Here is a 23,246-nt window from a genome sequence, read left to right on the forward strand (position 1 = left end):
ATAGACTAGACTATAGACTAGACTATAGACTAGACTATAGATTAGACTATAGACTAGACTATAGATTAGACTATAGACTAGACTATAGACTAGAATATAGACTAGACTGTAGACTAGAATATAGACTAGACTGTAGACTAGCCTATAGACTAGACTGTAGACTAGACTGTAGACAATATTATGGACTAGACTCTACACTAGATTATAGACTGGAATGTTAGGCTAATGGTTAGGGTCTCAAATTTGACCTACAATATAAAATTAAAAGGTTGTTTTGAAAATGTCCTTTATATTTCTCCTTGCATTTACAAAGTTTTATGTTTATTTAATAAACACAGAGACGTAAAATCTCGATATCCTAAGATTTATTGAACTGAATTACAAATCTTAAGAGATTTTTTTTCGATTTTAACAAATAGTAGAACATTTTTACGTGTTATCCATTACGTGTTAAATATTAAATATGCTTGTTTTTATACCCTTCAGCTTCGTTAGGAAGGTATATAAAAGTATTTCCGTTTGAAAATTTTACAATATAATTCTCCGATCTTCTAAAGTATATATATAATATGGATATTATAAGTTGCCATATTCGTTAGTCTGTATATTAAAATCTTTTTTTGAATTCTCCAGATTTTTTTTGGGATCTTGCTATTCCAAGTTTCTGTCTGATATGATTTCCTATTTACAGTCAGCAATATTGTTTTTGCAGGGACGAAAAAATCCTTTTTTAACGAAATGAGTTTTCTTTACAAATTATACAAATCTTAATTTTAGTACATTATTGAAGAGTGCATAAGATTCGATACAGACGAATGTAGATCTATTGCTTGTTTCCTCATAGAATTACAATAGCTTTGTATTTGTGTTTGTGGGATTTTAGTTTTTTTTTATTTACACATTACTACAGTTTATGACATATCAAGGCCAAGGCAATCACATAAACTATAAAACATGTAGATGTTAATACAATGAAAACATTTTGATATAATCATTTGAAAATTACAATTGACAGGATTCCAGAGTGAGAGAAAAAAACAGGTCGAAGAGAATATGACTAGACATTTGTAAAATAAAAAACCAGACAAACGAGCCATAAAAAGAAACCCCAGAAACTTTAAATGTTTTCTTTTCTTTATTCACTCAATTTCTTGGAAACTGGACCATTTATTAACCTCCACCAGTTAGCCAATATAAAATGTTACAATTTAGTATTGTAAAAAAATTCAATTTTTCTTTACAATTTGGCATGTTATTTCCCCTTGTGTTTCAGTAAATTGTGACCTGTATTGACCATAACATAAGCTTTTAACACCTTATTTTATTAACTGAATACGAGTTGAATCCTTACACACACACACACTCGGTTAGACATTAAGTTTAGTAGCTTAGGAGGTACTTACTGCCACAATTTTATTATGTGTAAATGTGTGCGCCAAAGCGTGTATGGCAATGTAACACACTTAATGTAACCAAGTCATAAACAACTGGAAAAAATAAAACCCATCATCAGTTTATATTGGCCACTCTATAAATTTTATGTAATACACACTGTAACACAAACACTTTCTCTCACTTTGGCTTAATATAATATGGCATACAATTAGGCGCCGAAAAATTGGTGTTTTATTAACGTACACTCACACACTGAAATTATCACGATGATTTTTAACAGTATGGCGACAAAATTATGAAATCTTTAGTCCAGCTGTAGAAAATTTAGCACTTAAGTGCTTTTTGATATCAAAAAATAGTATAGTCTACAGTTTAGTCTAAGTCTAGTTTATATTTTATTCTATATAGCCTACTATTTAGTCTAGTCTATAGTCTAGTCTATAGTCTAGTCTATAGTCTAGTCTATAGTCTAGTCTATAGTCTAGTCTATAGTCTAGTCTATAGTCTAGTCTATAGTCTAGTCTATAGTCTAGTCTATAGTCTAGTCTATAGTCTAGTCTATAGTCTAGTCTATAGTCTAGTCTATAGTCTAGTCTATAGTCTAGTCTATAGTCTAGTCTATAGTCTAGTCTATAGTCTAGTCTATAGTCTAGTCTATAGTCTAGTCTATAGTCTAGTCTATAGTCTAGTCTATAGTCTAGTCTATAGTCTAGTCTATAGTCTAGTCTATAGTCTAGTCTATAGTCTAGTCTATAGTCTAGTCTATAGTCTAGTCTATAGTCTAGTCTATAGTCTAGTCTATAGTCTAGTCTATAGTCTAGTCTATAGTCTTCTTAGTCTAGTCATAGTTAGTCTATAGTCTAGTCTATAGTCTAGTCTATAGTCTAGTCTATAGTCTAGTCTATAGTCTAGTCTATAGTCTAGTCTATAGTCTAGTCTATAGTCTAGTCTATAGTCTAGTCTATAGTCTAGTCTATAGTCTAGTCTATAGTCTAGTCTATAGTCTAGTCTATAGTCTAGTCTATAGTCTAGTCTATAGTCTAGTCTATAGTCTAGTCTATAGTCTAGTCTATAGTCTAGTCTATAGTCTAGTCTATAGTCTAGTCTATAGTTCTAGTCTATAGTCTAGTCTATAGTCTAGTCTATAGTCTAGTCTATAGTCTAGTCTATAGTCTAGTCTATAGTCTAGTCTATAGTCTAGTCTATAGTCTAGTCTATAGTCTAGTCTATAGTCTAGTCTATAGTCTAGTCTATAGTCTAGTCTATAGTCTAGTCTATAGTCTAGTCTATAGTCTAGTCTATAGTAGTCTCTAGTCTAGTCTATAGTCTAGTCTATAGTCTAGTCTATAGTCTAGTCTATAGTCTAGTCTATAGTCTAGTCTATAGTCTATAGTCTAGTCTATAGTCTAGTCTATAGTCTAGTCAATAGTCTAGTCTATAGTCTAGTCTATAGTCTAGTCTATAGTCTAGTCTATAGTCTAGTCTATAGTCTAGTCTATAGTCTAGTCTATAGTCTAGTCTATAGTCTAGTCTATAGTCTAGTCTATAGTCTAGTCTATAGTCTAGTCTATAGTCTAGTCTATAGTCTAGTCTATAGTCTAGTCTATAGTCTAGTCTATAGTCTAGTCTATAGTCTAGTCTATAGTCTAGTCTATAGTCTAGTCTATAGTCTAGTCTATAGTCTAGTCTATAGTCTAGTCTATAGTCTAGTCTATAGTCTAGTCTATAGTCTAGTCTATAGTCTAGTCTATAGTCTAGTCTATAGTCTAGTCTATATAGTCTATAGTCTAGTCTATAGTCTAGTCTATAGTCTAGTCTATAGTCTAGTCTATAGTCTAGTCTATAGTCTAGTCTATAGTCTAGTCTATAGTCTAGTCTATAGTCTAGTCTATAGTCTAGTCTATAGTCTAGTCTATAGTCTAGTCTATAGTCTAGTCTATAGTCTAGTCTATAGTCTAGTCTATAGTCTAGTCTATAGTCTAGTCTATAGTCTAGTCTATAGTCTAGTCTATAGTCTAGTCTATAGTCTAGTCTATAGTCTAGTCTATAGTCTAGTCTATAGTCTAGTCTATAGTCTAGTCTATAGTCTAGTCTATAGTCTAGTCTATAGTCTAGTCTATAGTCTAGTCTATAGTCTAGTCTATAGTCTAGTCTATAGTCTAGTCTATAGTCTAGTCTATAGTCTAGTCTATAGTCTAGTCTATAGTCTAGTCTATAGTCTAGTCTATAGTCTAGTCTATAGTCTAGTCTATAGTCTAGTCTATAGTCTAGTCTATAGTCTAGTCTATAGTCTAGTCTATAGTCTAGTAGTCTAAGTCTATAGTCTAGTCTATAGTCTAGTCTATAGTCTAGTCTATAGTCTAGTCTATAGTCTAGTCTATAGTCTAGTCTATAGTCTAGTCTATAGTCTAGTCTATAGTCTAGTCTATAGTCTAGTCTATAGTCTAGTCTATAGTCTAGTCTATAGTCTAGTCTATAGTCTAGTCTATAGTCTAGTCTATAGTCTAGTCTATAGTCTAGTCTATAGTCTAGTCTATAGTCTAGTCTATAGTCTAGTCTATAGTCTAGTCTATAGTCTAGTCTATAGTCTAGTCTATAGTCTAGTCTATAGTCTAGTCTATAGTCTAGTCTATAGTCTAGTCTATAGTCTAGTCTATAGTCTAGTCTATAGTCTAGTCTATAGTCTAGTCTATAGTCTAGTCTATAGTCTAGTCTATAGTCTAGTCTATAGTCTAGTCTATAGTCTAGTCTATAGTCTAGTCTATAGTCTAGTCTATAGTCTAGTCTATAGTCTAGTCTATAGTCTAGTCTATAGTCTAGTCTATAGTCTAGTCTATAGTCTAGTCTATAGTCTAGTCTATAGTCTAGTCTATAGTCTAGTCTATAGTCTAGTCTATAGTCTAGTCTATAGTCTAGTCTATAGTCTAGTCTATAGTCTAGTCTATAGTCTAGTCTATAGTCTAGTCTATAGTCTAGTCTATAGTCTAGTCTATAGTCTAGTCTATAGTCTAGTCTATAGTCTAGTCTATAGTCTAGTCTATAGTCTAGTCTATAGTCTAGTCTATAGTCTAGTCTATAGTCTAGTCTATAGTCTAGTCTATAGTCTAGTCTATAGTCTAGTCTATAGTCTAGTCTATAGTCTAGTCTATAGTCTAGTCTATAGTCTAGTCTATAGTCTAGTCTATAGTCTAGTCTATAGTCTAGTCTATAGTCTAGTCTATAGTCTAGTCTATAGTCTAGTCTATAGTCTAGTCTATAGTCTAGTCTATAGTCTAGTCTATAGTCTAGTCTATAGTCTAGTCTATAGTCTAGTCTATAGTCTAGTCTATAGTCTAGTCTATAGTCTAGTCTATAGTCTAGTCTATAGTCTAGTCTATAGTCTAGTCTATAGTCTAGTCTATAGTCTAGTCTATAGTCTAGTCTATAGTCTAGTCTATAGTCTAGTCTATAGTCTAGTCTATAGTCTAGTCTATAGTCTAGTCTATAGTCTAGTCTATAGTCTAGTCTATAGTCTAGTCTATAGTCTAGTCTATAGTCTAGTCTATAGTCTAGTCTATAGTCTAGTCTATAGTCTAGTCTATAGTCTAGTCTATAGTCTAGTCTATAGTCTAGTCTATAGTCTAGTCTATAGTCTAGTCTATAGTCTAGTCTATAGTCTAGTCTATAGTCTAGTCTATAGTCTAGTCTATAGTCTAGTCTATAGTCTAGTCTATAGTCTAGTCTATAGTCTAGTCTATAGTCTAGTCTATAGTCTAGTCTATAGTCTAGTCTATAGTCTAGTCTATAGTCTAGTCTATAGTCTAGTCTATAGTCTAGTCTATTGTCTAGTCTATAGTCTCGTCTATAGTCTAGTCTATAGTCTAGTCTATAGTCTAGTCTATAGTCTAGTCTATAGTCTAGTCTATAGTCTAGTCTATAGTCTAGTCTATAGTCTAGTCTATAGTCTAGTCTATAGTCTAGTCTATAGTCTAGTCTATAGTCTAGTCTATAGTCTAGTCTATAGTCTAGTCTATAGTCTAGTCTATAGTCTAGTCTATAGTCTAGTCTATAGTCTAGTCTATAGTCTAGTCTATAGTCTAGTCTATAGTCTAGTCTATAGTCTAGTCTATAGTTTTGCCCTTATCTTCCCAAGAACACATATAACTGTGTCCATAGTCTAGTCTATAGTCTTGTCTATAGTCTTGTCTATAGTCTAGTCTATAGTCTAGTCTATAGTGTAGTCTATAGTCTAGTCTATAGTCTAGTCTATAGTCTAGTCTATAGTCTAGTCTATAGTCTAGTCTATAGTTTTGCCCTTATCTTCCCAAGAACACATATAACTATCAGTTAACTCAGAAACCCCTATATATATAACCTAATGCAAACAAGGAAGATTGTGTGTTCTCGTGCAAAATGTAAACAATCAACGCCTTCACTAACAATGCATCCACACCCGCCAATATAGGCCTGGAAACTGAAATTTAAGTTCTTTACTTTAAATATTGATTATATGGTGCAAATGTGGAGTAGTATACTGCTTCAAATTGGGGTGAAATTCTAATAAATTTACATAAATAATTTTATTCAACTTTTTGGTTGCCATCTAATGATGCATAAATTCTGTCGTGTTTTATGGCGGCTACAATTAATTGTCATTCGAAGTGACAATTAGGTCGATGTATGGTTTTACTTAAAAAGCAAATTATAGACGTGTTTCCGTTACTAGTGTATAGTTCTTTTTTTTTTTTTTTTGTACAGTTTAGTATATTGGCGTGTGATAACAAATAACGAATGTTTATTGTTTAGGTTAGATGAAATGTATATATTTTTTAATTTAAATTTTAAGATTCAAAAAAGTTTAGAAGATATATTCCAAAACAAACTTAAGATTTATGAAGTGACGCACGTAAATAAATACATATTTTACAGATTTATCTAAAAATGGGTATGATTTTTTTATTATTAAAAAACTATATTAGAGTTTGAAGAAAACGAAGAAGTTCGATCTTTTCATCATTCAATCCCCATTTACAAATAGAACATACAAAATTTCAGCTGCGAATTACACAAGCTGTATGTATTTTAGTTTGAATAACTAAATTACATTAATATTACCATGTTTCTACGATCAGTTGAATTACTTAATTTGGCCTCTGAATGAAGATAGCCAATTATACCGTTTCTACGATCCATTCGTAATTCATTTTGACGGTTCATCGCCGTGGAAAATTATATATTATTAAAAAATAAATTAACTACTTTGTTAAACAATGCAAGAAACTTATTTCTGTATCATACACTCACACACACACAAATATTCCAGAGAATAGCTAAATAATGTTATAGTCGGTCGAGGCCGACCACATAATACCCTACACCTGTATACGAATAAAATGTAATTTAGTTTTCATAATAAAGGATTTAAGTTGAATTGTACCTTGCCTCAGATATCCTAAATCCATTTACTGTTTAATAAAACTGTGGATATTTAAGTAAAATTTTGATGGGGGCTTTTTAGAGGTTCTAGTGTCAAATGAGGCCCTATAATTAACCATTTTCAATAGGTTCCGTTCCTGGGACAATAGAAGATCATGTATCAAATTTCATTCAATTATCTTCAAAATTGCGGCCTGTAGTTTGATTACAAGGTTTACATGGACGGACAGACGGACGGACATAGCTAAATCGACTCAGCAAAAGATTATATCTATCTATCTATCATCTATCTATCTATCTATCTATCTATCTATCTATCTATCTATCTATCTATCTATCTATCTATCTATCTATCTATCTATCTATCTATCTATCTATCTATCTATCTATCTATCTATCTATCTATCTATCTATCTATCTATCTATATATCTATCTATCTATCTATCTATCTATCTATCTATCTATCTATCTATCTATCTATCTATCTATCTATCTATCTATCTATATATCTATCTGTTCATCCATAGGTCTATGGCTTTTGAAAACCCAAATGCAACTCACACAGATGATTCTTCGTAGTACTTAACTATGTCTTTCGCCATTTATTCACCATTCCCTAAGCTTTATGAAAAAGCTTTAAAGTTCAAAACAATGAATATATGTATGTATGTATGTATGTATGTATGTATGTATGTATGTATGTATGTACATTTAGTTTACCATTTCTAAATTACACTTAAATTTCATTTATACCCTCTCTGAACGGAAAACTTACTTACTTTATACTTCAATAAATGCATAAATATGTATTGAATGTATGTGTGTATGTGTTTTTTTAGTTTTGTAACAGACCGAATTTATTGCTCTTACTACTTTATCCCCATTCTGCATAATTCTTTTTCTTTTCATTAGTTTTGCGGTGATTTTAATACGGTTCGCATTAGTTAGTTTGTTTGTCCAAATAAGGTGTTAATTAAATAATTAATTATTGTGTTTTAATCTCTTAAATAATTGAAAATAACAATAATAACACAAAAAGAAGTTTAAGTGAAAATTTAGTGTTAATATTTGTGCAATTATTTCTTATTATTAGCTAGATTGTTCTATATAAATTTTGTGCAAAGAATACACATTGTTTAATTGTTTTCTAAAGACATTTGTTGAAAAAACGGTGGAAAGAGTATGGGAGGAGAATTATTAAAGAAAAAGACAATTCGAACATTGTTTTTAACAAAGGTTTGTTTGTCAGTGCTTAATTTGTGTATTATTTTAATACTTATTATTCGTTAGAAAGTGAGGCGAATGAAGCGTTTTTTATATAAAAATGTATAACATTGCTTTTGCGTGCGATACTTTAATTAATATTTTAATATTGTTAATAACTGATATAGATTTTTTTACACATTGTTTGATGTTTTTTTAGACAGTTTTATTAATATTTTAAATGAAATAACTTCTTAATTATATGAGCTTTTAAATATGTACATCTTAAGAAAGCTCTTAATGTTGTTACAAAATTTCATGTGAGATGAATTGCTGTTTTATTGAAACATTTTAAAGATAAATGTGTTCTGGTCCTGGTTCTGAAAGAGTTTTCATATTTATCATATGAGCATTTAAGATATATCCAATTATACATATATCAAAACTTTGAAACCCCTTAATTACCAGACTCCAATAGAGCGGATAAAAGTCACAAGAAAAATAACTTTCATGTGGTATAGACAATTGTTTTAAAATCAACTGCTTAAATTCTAGCATAAAGGAACTTATCAGAGTTGGCAAAGTTGGTACACTATCATGTGCTATAAACATTTTTTTCATAACATAGGACTTATCAGTCTTAACAAAGTTGGTACATTTCGATCTTCAACCATTTTCTACATTTTTAAATTATATTCCCTTATTGAAATAATAATTTAAAAATGTCCCAAGTCTTTTTTTAATTTTTCTCGATTTTGAGTGTAATTTTAAGCACACAGCTGCAGTAAATGGTTATTTCCAAAGAAAAATAAGTTATTTTTAGGATTTGAGGTAACTACATCCTAAAAAGGATAATATCCTGCGATAACCTTCGAAAACACTTTTTCCATTTTTCATCAAAAACGATCAATATACGTTAAAATAAAGTGTGTAATGAAGTCATATCCATAAAAAATTCAGCGTTTTAGTTTTGTGCGTGAAAGAGTAAAGTTCAAAAAATTTCCGATTTCCGCCAAATTTTAAATAAAATTTTCAAAAGGATTTTGTAAAGAATTCTGGAAGAGATTATAACCAGAAAACATAGCGTCCTTTTGGGATATATTTTTTCTGAGCGCTTTTCTATTCTATTCTTTAGACTTTCGACTAGCATTCTATAGATTAGACAATAAACTAGTCTAAAACACTATTAACTTCTCTATCCTCTAGTCCTTATAGTGAAAATATGCCGTCTACTGACTAGTCTAAGAACCAGTGACTTAATGTTCTTATTCAGTGTACACTTAATAAGGTAGCCTCGTCCACACAGCTGGCCATCAGCTGTTACAATCTTAACTGTCAAAATACCTACCTGTTTGTTTACATTAAGAAAAAATCGCAAAAATTGTAAAATTTTTTAAAAAGTGAGGAAAATTATGTTTTTTAATAAGTTTTCTGGTTGAATGGTGATTAAATGTCTTTGTTGTCCTCCTCCCTTGACAAAAAAAAAGAAAATATTTTGCTCCGGCATACGTTGCGAATCAGATTCAACAATTTTTAGCACAAGCAATTACTTTTCACAAAAATAACGTATTCGCAAAATTTGTCTTCCCAATAGTTACAGTTATGTTTTTCAGACATCCAAAGTTTCATTAATAATTTAATATTAATAGTATTATTAAGTGTACAACAAGGATGGCAAAATTGGTACGATGGTACTTTTTTTTGATACTAATTGATGTACAAAAGTACCGTGATACTCCCGAGTCTTATTTGATACTTTCAGGGCTACAATCTCAATATCCGATTATCGTTTAACCGGTAGTAAATCTGTCTGTTAAAATATTTTTTGTATGGGAAGTTTCAATAAATCGTTTTGAAATAACAAGAGAATTAGAATATGGGGATAAAAGTTTCTTTAAAATTTAAAATACTTTTTAAAATATTTTTTGGCACTTTTTCTCGAAAATGCATCAAATAAAAGTTGTAGGAAACAGCTACTAAAGTACTCTTTAACTTTAGTAGCTGTTTCTCTTTAATATTATCAGACTTAATGTTAAAATAGTTGAATCCCTAAGATCATGTTAGACGCTTCTATAAGATTAATCAGCGCTGAGTTCGAATATTATTTCATATTTTCTCCATCACATCTGGAATCTGGGATAATATATCCTGAGTTTTGAGAAAACGCAATTTTGTTCCCTTTTCGAGAATTTATATCAGCGCCATGAGTGCTTTAAATATAACATTTTACAAAGTACAATTTCGATATAATATTTGTGTCGTAGCTATGAGATACTATGCATTTCCTCGGAAAACTTCATCAAATTATATTAAAGATGTTAACATTGAAGGACGGACACCACATCAACATTTAGCGTCCATTCCAATTTATAAATATATTTCAGAAATTACAAACTTTTAGCAAAAAAAAAAAACTTAGCATGTGGAGAGGACAGTGAAACTCTGGGGCACTATCTTTGCAACTGCCAGGCATTCGTCGAAGTTAGATCCAAGTATCTTGGAAGTGATGTTATTCCAGAAATAACATTCCTGACTAACACTGATTGGAATAATTCATTTAGTTCCTTTTTTTCATGATAAAGATTGTGGCCTAGGTGCATTTCTTCGAATTTGATGTAGTACACATTCTCCTATCAGCCTAACCTAAGTACTTTGAGATCCAAAAAAAGTACTCTCTGAAATATTTTTTTGATACTGAAACAAAATCTCTTTTTCCATCCCTGACAGTGTACACTGGTCTTGTTTATAGACTAGTTAATAAATATGACCATTAAGTCAATACACTGGTTCTTAGACTAGTCAGTACTAACCTATTTTATAAAATAGCCTTTTCAATAGACTAGTACATTGATTTATGAACTTGGTAATTGATATATACAAATATTGATTAGTTAATTGACTAAAGAAATCGACTTGAAATGCTTTATGTTTTATATTGGTATGAATTTACAAAAAATATAGATTCAGTACAATGGGATTAAAAAAGTACACTTTTTAATGCGGTTTTGTACAATATGAAAATTTCATATGTCATCCCTGAACTTATTTATATTCATTGCAATTGTAAGAAAAAGCGCAACATTGTTGACACTGTTCTAATAACATTTGTTTTTGTAAATAAATAAACTTTTGTTTTCTTTCAATTCCTTCTTTTCTTCAATTAACTTTTCTGTTGATGCTCATCATCTATTTACAAAAACAAACTACAGGCAGAAGTTTAAAACTACAACAACAATGTATCGGTTGCAATTTTTTCCATACAAACAAATATTCTCTATGTTTGTTGTTGTGTTTTTATTTCTATTTCTTTCTTTTTGTTCTTTTGCATGCAATTATTTAGTCTTGCGGGAGTTTTTGTATGGTTCGGTAGTGTGGTGAAATGTTTATTGTTAAATTAGTAAAATAAAAGTGTTTTTAGTGTAAAAAATTAAATAAATTTCTTAGTAAAAGGTTAATAAAATGTTTAATTATAATTAAGTTAAAGGTTTTTGTAAAAATTTACTCTAAAAAGTGTTTAAAATTGTGTTAAAAGTTTTGAGAAGAAAATTACTTCGTTTAATTTCGTCTGATGCTTAAATTTACTTGTTGATGTGTAAGAAGAAGGAGGAGAGAGAAAAAGCAAGTAGCAGATGATTCGTTTAAAAGGTAATTTGGTTAACAAAAAGGCGCCAAATGAATTCTATACACCTAATTCGTTTTAAAAGTTTTCTGTTTACCCCCTTTGTTAAAGAGTTTTTATTAAGTAGCATGATTACAACTGTGACCACAGACGACAAGCGACTGTTATTAAAGTGTAGTTTGTTGAATAACATATTAGAGATGTCAAAACATCATGTTAATTGTTAAACTTAATAAACTCTTTTAAAGCAATTACAATAAGGTAGACATTTAGCAAATTAATTTTAAAATATTCGAATTTAAAATACTTATTTTTATTTCAATTATAAAATGTTTTTTTTTTTTTACTTTTTATATCATTTCAGGTAAGTGTTTCCCATCACTTCTGTTACAGTCTTCATTAACTCAATCAACAGAATATTTAAATTAATTTTTCCATTGACAACGACTGGTGTTAGTATTGCTGGAATAATGGAATACATATAGTAAATTCTTTTATTTTGTTTCCATAAGGAAAATGTTTATATAAAATATGTAAGTAATTTAGTTTTTATATGGTAACGAATGAATTCCTTATTTTAAAGAATTTTTGTTTAAGATGAAAGAGTTGATAGTGAAAATTTGTTGCTTATATAGTAGGGTATAACAATAGCTAGATAGCTAGATAGATAGATAGATAGATAGATAGATAGATAGATAGATAGATAGATAGATAGATAGATAGATAGATAGATAGATAGATAGATAGATAGATAGATAGATAGATAGATAGATAGATAGATATTTTAGATTGCAAGATTCATATCCACAGTTTATAACATTCAAATTTTAGAACTAGTTCAGTTCTAGTTCAGTTCTGGTTCAGTTCTTGTTCAGTTCTTGTTCAGTTCTAGTTCAGTTCTAGGTCAATTCTAGTTCAGTTCAACTTCAGTTCAGTTCTAGTTCAGTTTTAGTTCAGTTCTAGTTCTGTTCTAGTTCAGTTCTAGTTCAGTTCTAGTTCAGTTCTAGTTCAGTTCTAGTTCAGTTCTAGTTCAGTTCTAGTTCAGTTCTAGTTCAGTTCTAGTTCAGTTCTAGTTCAGTTCTAGTTCAGTTCTAGTTCAGTTCTAGTTCAGTTCTAGTTCAGTTCTAGTTCAGTTCTACTTCAGTTCTAGTTTAGTTCTAGTTCAGTTCTAGTTCATAATATTTAAAAAAACCTTTTGTAGGTTGGGTTTTCGTATAATAATATGAGCGTGTGTCTGTATTCGAACATGTGGATTTGGACACCTTCTGTATAAAAAGCGTTAAAAATATGCTGCTGAGTACTTTGCAAATAAACAGAAGTCTCATAGTAGGTGGATTTTATTAAAATACGAATAGAATGAGTATGAAAAAATGACAAAGACATTGGAATGAAACTAACATTTGATCATGTTGATGAGGATGATGACGTGGCAAGCATTCAGACAGTAGATGCTGTTGATTTTAGTGACAAGAGATGAGACTTGTAATTGATTATTTATATAATTGATTATTTATATACGAATATAAAATTTTAAACGAATGAAATACTACCTTAATATATTCCCAAAATGAGAATACGTACTAGTTTTTTTAATAAAGTAAAATTTTAAATGCAGGAGATGTGAGTAGATTGTATTGATGTTTTAACATTTTTCTTTGGCACTACATAATATAATTTTTCTTTTTAACGATACACATTGAAATGCATTGCAATTTTTAAGATGGATTCAATGATAATGACATTGCACAGTAGGATGATAATATAAAAAAGTGAATTTTAAATTTTTAACAAAGAATGATTTTAATTTCAGTAATATAAACGAGGAAAAAAACATATATCATTGTTATTTAGACATAATTGCATTTCTATTGTCATAATTTTCAAAATTATTAACTCAACTCTTTTAAATACCCACCTCATTCACATTCAACTAAAACACTGTTTTATACATATACATACATATGTATATTACAATCACATTTGTTTTGCTATGTTTCTTCAGTTGTTGCTGTGTCTTGAGTATTGTCAACTTTTTCATCTCAAGATTTCTTCCATGTTGTCGACCGCTTTCTTCCTAACTCAATTTAAAAGGTTCCACATTGCCAGACATTAATGTGATAGAAATACATTGGCATACTATCTACATATGTATGTGTATGTTAAGGAAATGTCAGTTTATTTACCTTGACATACTTACTAGTACTTAGATGCAAGATTTATTCATTTCTTTTATTCTATGAGTTTTATTGCGTTATATTTTAGGACAAAGAATAACTTTTGTAAAATTTAAGTTTAGATATTTGTTGAAAATTAAATTTTTAAAAAATTTATCTTCTATATAATGTTGGTCTTTCCAAATAAATAACTAACAATTTTTTAAAAATTTCTTAAAATGTTAATTTATATTTTACGTATGCACATATACATACATATGTACGTGTGGCATACAACCTCAAACAAAATAATTTTGACAGTTTGGTTTTGTAAATTATGCAAATAAATATTAATTAAATTTATACTTTTAAACAATTATGCCATTCTAAACTACAAATCAATGTACACATTTTTTAGCTTATAAGTTTCTTTAGTTTTTGTTTTAAATAGTCATAAAACTTGCAGTAAATTTGTTTGTCTGACCTTTTCAAAAAGTCAGACGCATTAAACAAAATAAACAAATACTGCAATTAACTGTAAGCATTTTTTGACAGTTTTGACATTTGAATATATGGAGATTTATAACTGTCTTCAATGTAGGTAATTAATATTAACAGTAACATATCTGTCAAAGTAATTGTTTATTACCTTTTTTTAAATAATGAAAAAATTTACATATTTTTTAAGATTATCTGTTATTTTTTAAGATAAAATCAAAATATTTTTAGTTTCTAATTACAATTTTGTTATTAATTTGAGGATATAGACTACACTACGATATTATATATGTATATAGACTATAGACTAGACTATAGACTAGACTATAGACTAGACTATAGACTAGACTATAGACTCGACTATAGACTCGACTATGGACTAGACTATAGACTAGACTATAGACTAGACTATAGACTAGACTATAGACTAGACTATAGACTAGACTATAGACTAGACTATAGACTACGAAATAAACTACAAGTAGTTTCTACTATCAGTTACCCAAAAAAAAGGTGAAAATTTTTAAGAAAATTAAAAAAACAAAATACATTTCTCAAGTGTTTACTAACTCTTTTGTGTTTTTTATTATTATTGTTAATTTTGTTTTCAACAACAACACATTTGTTTTTTGCAAACAATTGTGAAATTAATTTTATTCATGGCCTGTTAAAATCGTCTTTGTTTTCGTTGCTATTTTTGTGTCATATGTTTTTGGTTGTTTTCTATGACAAATGTTTCTCTATTTTGTTTACTTTAATTCAAAATATATTTGCGTTGTTTATATATATATATTTTTTTTTGTTTTGTACTAAGATTTATTTTTCGTTTCCATTAAAATATTAAAACAGTTTTGCTGCAAATAGTACGCAGCATTGGAAAAAGAGTTGCCAGCTTTAAATGATTAGAAAAAAGGTAAAATGGGAACAATGTTACTGTGAATATGACTTATGGAAAGAGGATGAAATGACAATTGACAGGGAACTTGACATTATATTTGAAAATATGTTTAAGAGGACATATCTCTTTAATACGACATTCTCCAAGAAGAAAGAGAAAGTATAATCTAACTAGATAAACCCAGAGTGATTTTCTTCCCTAGGTTAGGTTGTTGAGGCAGTCGGCCCTTTGACCGACTCACTTGGGTCCTAGTGGTCCCTGTAACGGATCCTGCGAATAGAAAAATAGAGCTGCAAGCTCATGCAATATTGGACTGCCTAAGTAGAAACTCAGTCCTGATATTTGCCAGGGCAGGACAGATGCAGAGGAAATGTACTACGGTTTCTTCTTCATCCTTACATTGGCAACTCCTGCAAAATTCGTTGTATGGAAGATTAAGTCAACTAAAGTGTCAGTCTTCTTGTATGTGCACATATAATACAGTGCCCTGTCAGGATGGCTACCAGATAGAAAGATCTACGCTCATCGTATAAAGGTCATATCATTCTTTATATTGAGCAGTGGGTCATTGATGACCATCTGGTCTGGGCAGACCCATAAAGTTCATGCTGAATAAAGGATTTACAGCATGAAAGCAGGCTCCCTTATGTGACGGCGGGAACCAGTTTTTGCTATTTCGTTTTTCGGGAATATTGGAGTGACCTTTGGTTCACTCCAGGTACGAATGGTTCGCCATCTCGTCATGAGACACCCAACATTCGCGAATCAGTCTGGATGTTGTGTAGACACCGGATAAAGTTCTATCTGCCATTAAGGTTTACTGTCAGTACAAATTCGAATATTTCCTTTGCATATTCTATAGTACCTCATCCAGTTAGCCGCTCTCTGTATAGCTGAGATTTCAGCCTGTAAGGCGCTACAGTTGTCGTCTAGTCTAAAACACACCGCCTTATTAAAGCTGGGGATAAAGAAACCACCACTCACACCTGTTGAGGACTTAGATCCATCAGTATAGATGTAAAGTGTTGCACGTTCTGAGAAGGATATTTCATTTGACATCTGAATTGTGAATCTTGTGTCCGGAAGGAGCGTGGTAGTGCAGTAATCGATATTCTCGGGGATGCTAGTCATATTCCCCAGGATAGAAGCATGACCATGTAGGTTTGGCTTCCATAACGAAAAATGTCAGGGAAACTATATAGCTAACGAATTAGCCATGAAGGGCGCGGAGTTGGATGAGAAAGATATCGAAAGATAAAAATTGGCATTTCTCTTTTGAAACTTTATGAAGCGAAGTGCAAATTAGGTTGTTTGGTGAAACCACTCGTCAGATCTTGATATCTATTTGGCCTCTATATAATGATCTTAGATTTCAGAGGTGTTGGATGTGGAAGGAATCGAAAGAAAATCATTGGCATTACTCTTGTGAAACTTCATGATCAAGTCCAAATTAGGTTGTTAAGTGAAACCAATTGTCAGATCTTGAAGTCTATGTGGCCTCTGTATGATGCTCTCAGATCAAGACTGCTTATTAGCTTTTGAAGAGAGCAGATTAGCTTGTACGAGCTTGTACAGGACACTGTGTTATCGGCACCCATGCCAGGGGTCTAGGTCTTAGATATAACGTCTACTGTAAAATGAAAGTAAAGAAGAAGCATGGCTGAAAATGGTACCAAAATCACATTTGTTACACATTTTACCCCTTAAAAGTACGAATTTCAAAAAAGTACCAGACACCCATCTGCTCATTTTAAGAGTAGATACAGATGCATTTAAAATTTTTCTTGTATCATATTATGTAAGATATTTAAGAAAACCTGTTTTACCCGTTTTTCCCCCTTTTTACCCCTAAATGTGCAAATTTCCAAAAATCCCTCCTTAGTGGATCTACATAACCAAAAACACATCTACTGTCAAAATTTCATGATTCTAGATTCAGCCGTTTGGGCTGTGCGATGATGAATCAGTCAGTCAGTAACGCTACTCTTTTATATATATAGATAGTTGTCCGCAGGACAATGTCTTAGCTGATGAGTTGGTTGAGGTTCCTTCGAGATCCACGTAGTGGCTGTGGTTTAAACCCAAATTCGCGGGTAGAGTAAGTGGCGGATAAAAGACTGACGCATGATAATAGTCAATATTAAGGGATAAAATCATTGCTGTTGCCGAAAACAACAGATACCTCATAGAGGATTGACTGTGGGACTGAGCGTTGGAAATGAATTGGTATTAATTGTATAATGGTACGGGATTAATGTGAGGTTCGGCGGCCCTTATCCCAACCGTCCACTTAATGAATGTGTCGTATGTTTTTCTCTTATGAATGTGTCGTATGAATGAGATGTGTGCTGGATTGAATGATAATGAATGAAAGGTATCATATACATATAATACCATTCCTTGTCCAGATATGTTCAGAGTATACTCTGTTTATATCAGAATTACCACAGTGTGTCCCTTTGAGTAAGAACAATGTCTACGGCTTATTGATGGATCGTACTTCGGGCCACCGGTTACGTTTCTAGGTGTTGTTGCCAAATCAACAGAGGCCATCCAATGGTCAAGAGATTACATAGCTCGAGTACTCCAGCAAAGTACTTGTTCATGGACCGGTCAAAGCCAATCTACAAAAATTGCCACTTGAGTTCTTCATTTAAGAACAAAGGGGCGATGGTCGACCGTTCTCAAGTCCCAGTGGATGAAAAAGACCACCGTGAGATAAGGCCGTCAATGCAGGTGCTCACGTTAAAACTCTCGACAGTCAGTCCAGACCCCCCAAAAAGAATACCTTTAAAAGAGAAAAAAGTTTTCATATTTATATTCTTGTAGATGTAGTAATCGGTGCAAGAGATGATTGTTGCTGCTGCAGTTGAAACATATTACAGAGTAACAGTTTTATTGCAATTGTTGCGACAACTGCAGACGACGATAATATACATTTCCTAGCAAAGAAAATATATATTTATTTTGCTCTACCCCCCCTTTAGTTGATGATATTTTTAAGCTAATATCAAACATATAAAGAAAAATCTGAAGCACTTTCATAAAATCCAGTCTCGCTGTTAAACGCTTGTCGTTTTGTGGTTCTAATTGTAATCTTACTGTTAAGTAAATTATTTATAATATAAATTTTTATATGATAAACATGAGAAAAAGAGAGAAAGAAATAGTGAGTAGATGCACTAATTTGTTTGTATTTTTATATGAGAGCATTATAAGTTGTATTCGTAACGTATTCGTATTATTATTATTATTTGTTATTATTGTTGATGATGATACTTTTTTTTACCCTATACATCACTATAGAGGGGTGGGAGGGTATTATGCGTTTGTGCTGATGTTTGTAACACTCAGAAATTATGGTCTTACACCCATCTTAAAGTATACCAATCGATTTTTTTATTATATTTAGCTATGTCCATCTGTCTGTAAGCGCGTGTTCATGTAAACCTAGTGCTCGCTACAGGTGATCCAAAAACAAAGTCTAATGAAAAAAGTCTAAACGTACGCTCCGCATATGTCTTTTGATCTCATATACTATATATGTTCATGATCGGGCCTCATTTAACTCTAGTCCCCATACAAAATCCCCTTCAGCAAATTACTTAATGATCAAAATTTACAAACATTAATACAACGATAATATTCTGCATAAATATCGTAAATACCCAATTATAAGGATAGGACCATACTAACACTAATTAACATAATCACTGGTATAATCACATGGTCGACCATGTTCGACTATAAATTCTGACTTGTTTCAGTTGTTGCTATTGCTAGTTGCAAACTGTGTATTATCAATGTTGTTATTTGCAATATTTGATACAAGTATTACTAGATATAGCTTAAGAGTTGCCTCTTGTCAATTGGTGCAATAGTGTGTGTGGGAGAGATATAGAGACGAAGAGAAACATAGAGAATGACCCAATGGTTTTATAAGACATAATCGAGAGGAAAAGTAATCGCTACTGAAGAGTCTTCAAGAAAAAAGTCAAAAAGTCGAAGTCGACTATTTTGTTCCAAAAAGGTGGATAATTCGACTATCGTCTGTGAAAAACGTGGAAAAGTCGACTTTGTTAATAAAAGTCGATATGTCGAAAAAGGTCTATAAGTCGAATAAAGTCCAAAAGATGGAAAAAGTCGAAAACTCTAAAATTGTAGAAACAAGTCAAAAATAGTTGAAAATTTTAAAAAGGTGGAAAAAAATCAAAAACTCTAAAATAGTCGGAAAAACTCTCAAAAAATCAAAAAAAAGTAGGAAAAAAGTGGAAAATAGTCAAAAAGTCGAAAAAATTCGAAAAAAAAATCGAAAAGTCAAAAAAAGTCGAAAAAGTCAACTATTTATAAAATACTTATAGTCGAAAAGTCTAAAAGTCGTCTTTTAATTAAATGAAAAAAGTCGAAAAATCGACTTTTCATAAAATCTAAAAAGTCGAAAAGTCGACTTTTAACTAAATGAAAAAAAGTCGAAAAGTCGTTTTTCAACTATAGTTTCGTTTCAACTATAGAACCCTACTCTGGAGTGTCCAAGTCGAGTAGAGAAGTTTCTCCGGAAAGTTAGTGTATACTTTACATTTCCCAAGTAATCTATAGCAGAGACTTTAAACCTTTCTATGGTCTATGTCTTAGTAATTTATAACAAACTAGACATAATCTGTAGCACACCCAGAACGACAGGGTCTATAATTTCTGTACATCTCTACTCGCATTTCTATTCATGGTGTAGTGAATAAATATTGCATTTTATATGTGTATGTATGTGTATCTTTAAGTATTATTTCATACATTTAATATTATTCTTTACTACAAATAGATACGTTTCTTACTGTAGCAGTAATTGTTGTTTTATTTTTGTTAAAATTCATCTGTTGGTTTGAGTAAATAATACAATTTTGGTATCCGGATTTACTACAAAAAAAAAATAAAAACGAAGAGAAAAACTGAAAAACATATAAACAGATATTGTTGTAATAATACTTATTTGGTATAAAATATTAAGAAAACACAACTGTTTGTAAATATTACTAGAATTGGGATTAGTATCTATGTTGTTAAAAAAGTTTTAAGAAAAATATGTATATCCTAAGGTACTCCTATAGTATTTCATCTATAAGAAAAAATAGCAAAAGAAGGAATTCGAAAGAAGAGAAAAAGAAGTAGAATTTACTCCATGGAAGTACTGAAAAAGCCCTGAAAAGGTTTTGATTTTAACTCAGGATTGTTATAAGAGGGATGTCTTTTTTATTTGATTCCAAATTCATTACATCTTAAGTTATTCTTAGGAAGTAAAATTGTATTATAGAAAACAACTAATTTGACTTAAATAATACTAGCAAAAATAAATAAATTACACGCATTTATTATTTAACTCCAAAATAAAATTGATTTAATTCAAAAAATTTCAGTAAAAAATAAAATTTAATTAAAAAAATTTGATTATTTTTTGCTTCTTTGAAAGTCAATAAACATCACTTCCACAGATAATAAAAAATCACTTGGTGCTACTTTTGGAGAGATGACAAATGTCATTCTTTTAAAGATATTTCATTTTATTTTTACTTTGTAATTTATTAGTCTTAAGCACAGAACTGAAGCCCTTTAAAACACTTTGTTTTTACCTCTCTTATCTACCTTAAAATATAGCAATCGAATCATTCTTAGAATCGTTCGCTGCATCGTCCGTCTTTCTGTACGTCGTAATTTTCCAGATAAGTTGTTGACATTTGACCTCCTAGCTATGTTAAATATTTCTACAACAGTGGAAATATTGGCATCTTCTGATTTATCGTTGGACCCTTTCCTTCATTCAAAGTCCGCGTTAAAAATTAGTTAGTTATTTCGTTATTGAGTTATTTAGTTATTTAGTTATTTAGTTATTTAGTTATTTAATTATTTAATTATTTAGTTATTTAGTTATTTAGTTATTTAGTTATTTAGTTATTTCGTTATTTAGTTATTTAGTTATTTAGTTATTTAGTTACTTAGTTATTTAGTTATTTAGTTATTTAGTTATTTAGTTATTTAGTTATTTAGTTATTTAGTTATTTAGTAATTTAGTTATTTAGTTATTTAGTTATTTAGTTATTTAGTTATTTAATTATTTAGTTATTTAGTTATTTAGTTATATAGCTATTTAGTTATTTAGTTATGTAGCTATTTAGTTATTCAGTTATTCAGTTATTTAGTTATTTAGTTATTTAATTATTTTTAACATAAATGATTTTTGCTTTAATTTTCTTTTTATTGAAAATGTTTAATACATTGATTTATAAAATTTTTTTACTAATTATTGTTGCAACTTCTTGTTTAAAATACTCCATGGTACTTGATAAAGCAATAACAACATGAAAAAAACTTAATGAAAATTATATAATGCCCTTAACCGAGTTTTGTTTGAAAGTGTTCGTGTGCACGTATATGTATGTATGGGTGTGTGTATCTATGTGTGTGAATACAACTTTTAACAATCATTAAAACAACTTGTTTTTAGCACTCTTCAACAACACCAGCTACAGCAACAACAACAACAATACCAACAAAAACTGCTGTAAGCTACTACATAGTTTACACTCCACTATACACTACACCACTACCCACTTTATTCCATAATATAGTAAGAGTTCTTCATTTATACAGAGCAACAAATAACTGCAACAAGAATAAAAATAGAAAAAAATAAAAAAATAACCAGATTTTCTAAAATTATCCAAACGTATGTTTAACTAAAATTTTTACATGTGTTGCTGCATGTTGTATGTAGTAAGTAAATATACGACGTGTGTTTAGAATCTACGTATGAATGTATGTTGCATATACATATGTAACTCTAGGTATAAAATACTAGTATTTAAGTAATTCGAGTCTCTGTTTTTGTAAGAGTGCAATAACTATTTGTTTTTGTTCAACAGTTTCTAGTTAAAAAGACTTATGGCAAGTGTTTGTCGTGGGGTGAGGAGGAGGAGGAGTTTCGAGCATCAAGTGATGAGTGTGAGTATAAATTTGCAACATTACAATTTATAAGTGTAATGTTGTTGCAAGTTATTATTTAGAAAAAAAAAAATAAAACAATAGTTATGAGTATTTTACATGTGTTTTTTCCATTATTTACACACTGATTTACTCACATACAAAGATATTACATATTTACCTGTAGTACCCAGATTACAACAAACTTCAACTGCGTTTACCAACAGGAGGATAAACACAGTAATTTTTAGAATGCAACATGAAAAAAGAGCAGAAAAATGGTCTAAAAGGGGTACCCTAACTTCATTCAAAACTACTGGATCGGTTTCAAGTTTTCCATTTAAAGAAACAATTTTCTATTAATATACATGTAAAAAAAACTAGAAATAGATTTTAACAAAAATATATTTAAAAGTCTTTACAAATGTTGCATGTGATTTGTTTGTTTAATTTAAATGAAATTTTATTATTATTTCTTTAGAGTCTTTGAAACTTCGTATGTTTAGGCAAGCACAGTTGGAAGTATAGATAAAGTGAAATTATTTAATTCCTTTAAAACTTTATTTGTAATTAAATATCAACAACTGTATTTAATTGTTATTCATTTTATTTATTTCCAAGCAATATACTCAAAAAAGAGTTTTAGTTAAACTTTGGAATTTTTTATTTGATTGAATTTTATCAATATTGTAACTTTTATGGGAAATAATCATTCCCTTTCTATAGTCTTGCTTATAAACTAGTCTATAGTCTAGTCTTTAGCGTATCCTATAGTGCAGTTTATAGTCTAGTTTATAGTCTAGCCCATAGTTAAGTCTATGGTCTAGTGTATAGTGTAGTCTATTCTAGTCTAGTCTATAGTATATTCTATAGTCTACTCTAAAGTCTAGACTATAGTCTAGTTTAAAGTTTAGTCTTTAGTCAAGTCTACTGTCTAGTCCATAGTCTAGTCTATAGTCTATTCTATAGTTTAGTCTACTGTCTAGTCCATAGTCTAGTCCATAGTCTAGTCTATAGTCTAGTCTTTAGTCTAGTCTATAGTCTAGTCTATAGTCTAGTCTATAGTCTAGTCTATAGTCTAGTCTATAGTCTAGT

General features: G+C 30.4%; 1 protein-coding gene and 1 long non-coding RNA gene across 2 annotated transcripts in view; both read left to right on the forward strand.

The window, feature by feature from the left end:
- The window catches only part of LOC111678717 (fibronectin type-III domain-containing protein 3A), a 332,499-nt gene that overhangs the window by 53,352 nt on the left and 255,901 nt on the right, over positions 1 to 23,246 (forward strand). The window lies entirely within an intron of this gene.
- Positions 21,863 to 22,576, forward strand: LOC124418707. Its single transcript, XR_006940178.1, has 3 exons — positions 21,863 to 22,015; positions 22,094 to 22,172; positions 22,318 to 22,576. It is a non-coding gene; the product is annotated as an uncharacterized LOC124418707 (long non-coding RNA).

Source organism: Lucilia cuprina, chromosome 2, assembly GCF_022045245.1.
Source record: "Lucilia cuprina isolate Lc7/37 chromosome 2, ASM2204524v1, whole genome shotgun sequence".
In the NCBI taxonomy this organism is placed as follows: Eukaryota; Metazoa; Arthropoda; class Insecta; order Diptera; family Calliphoridae; genus Lucilia; species Lucilia cuprina.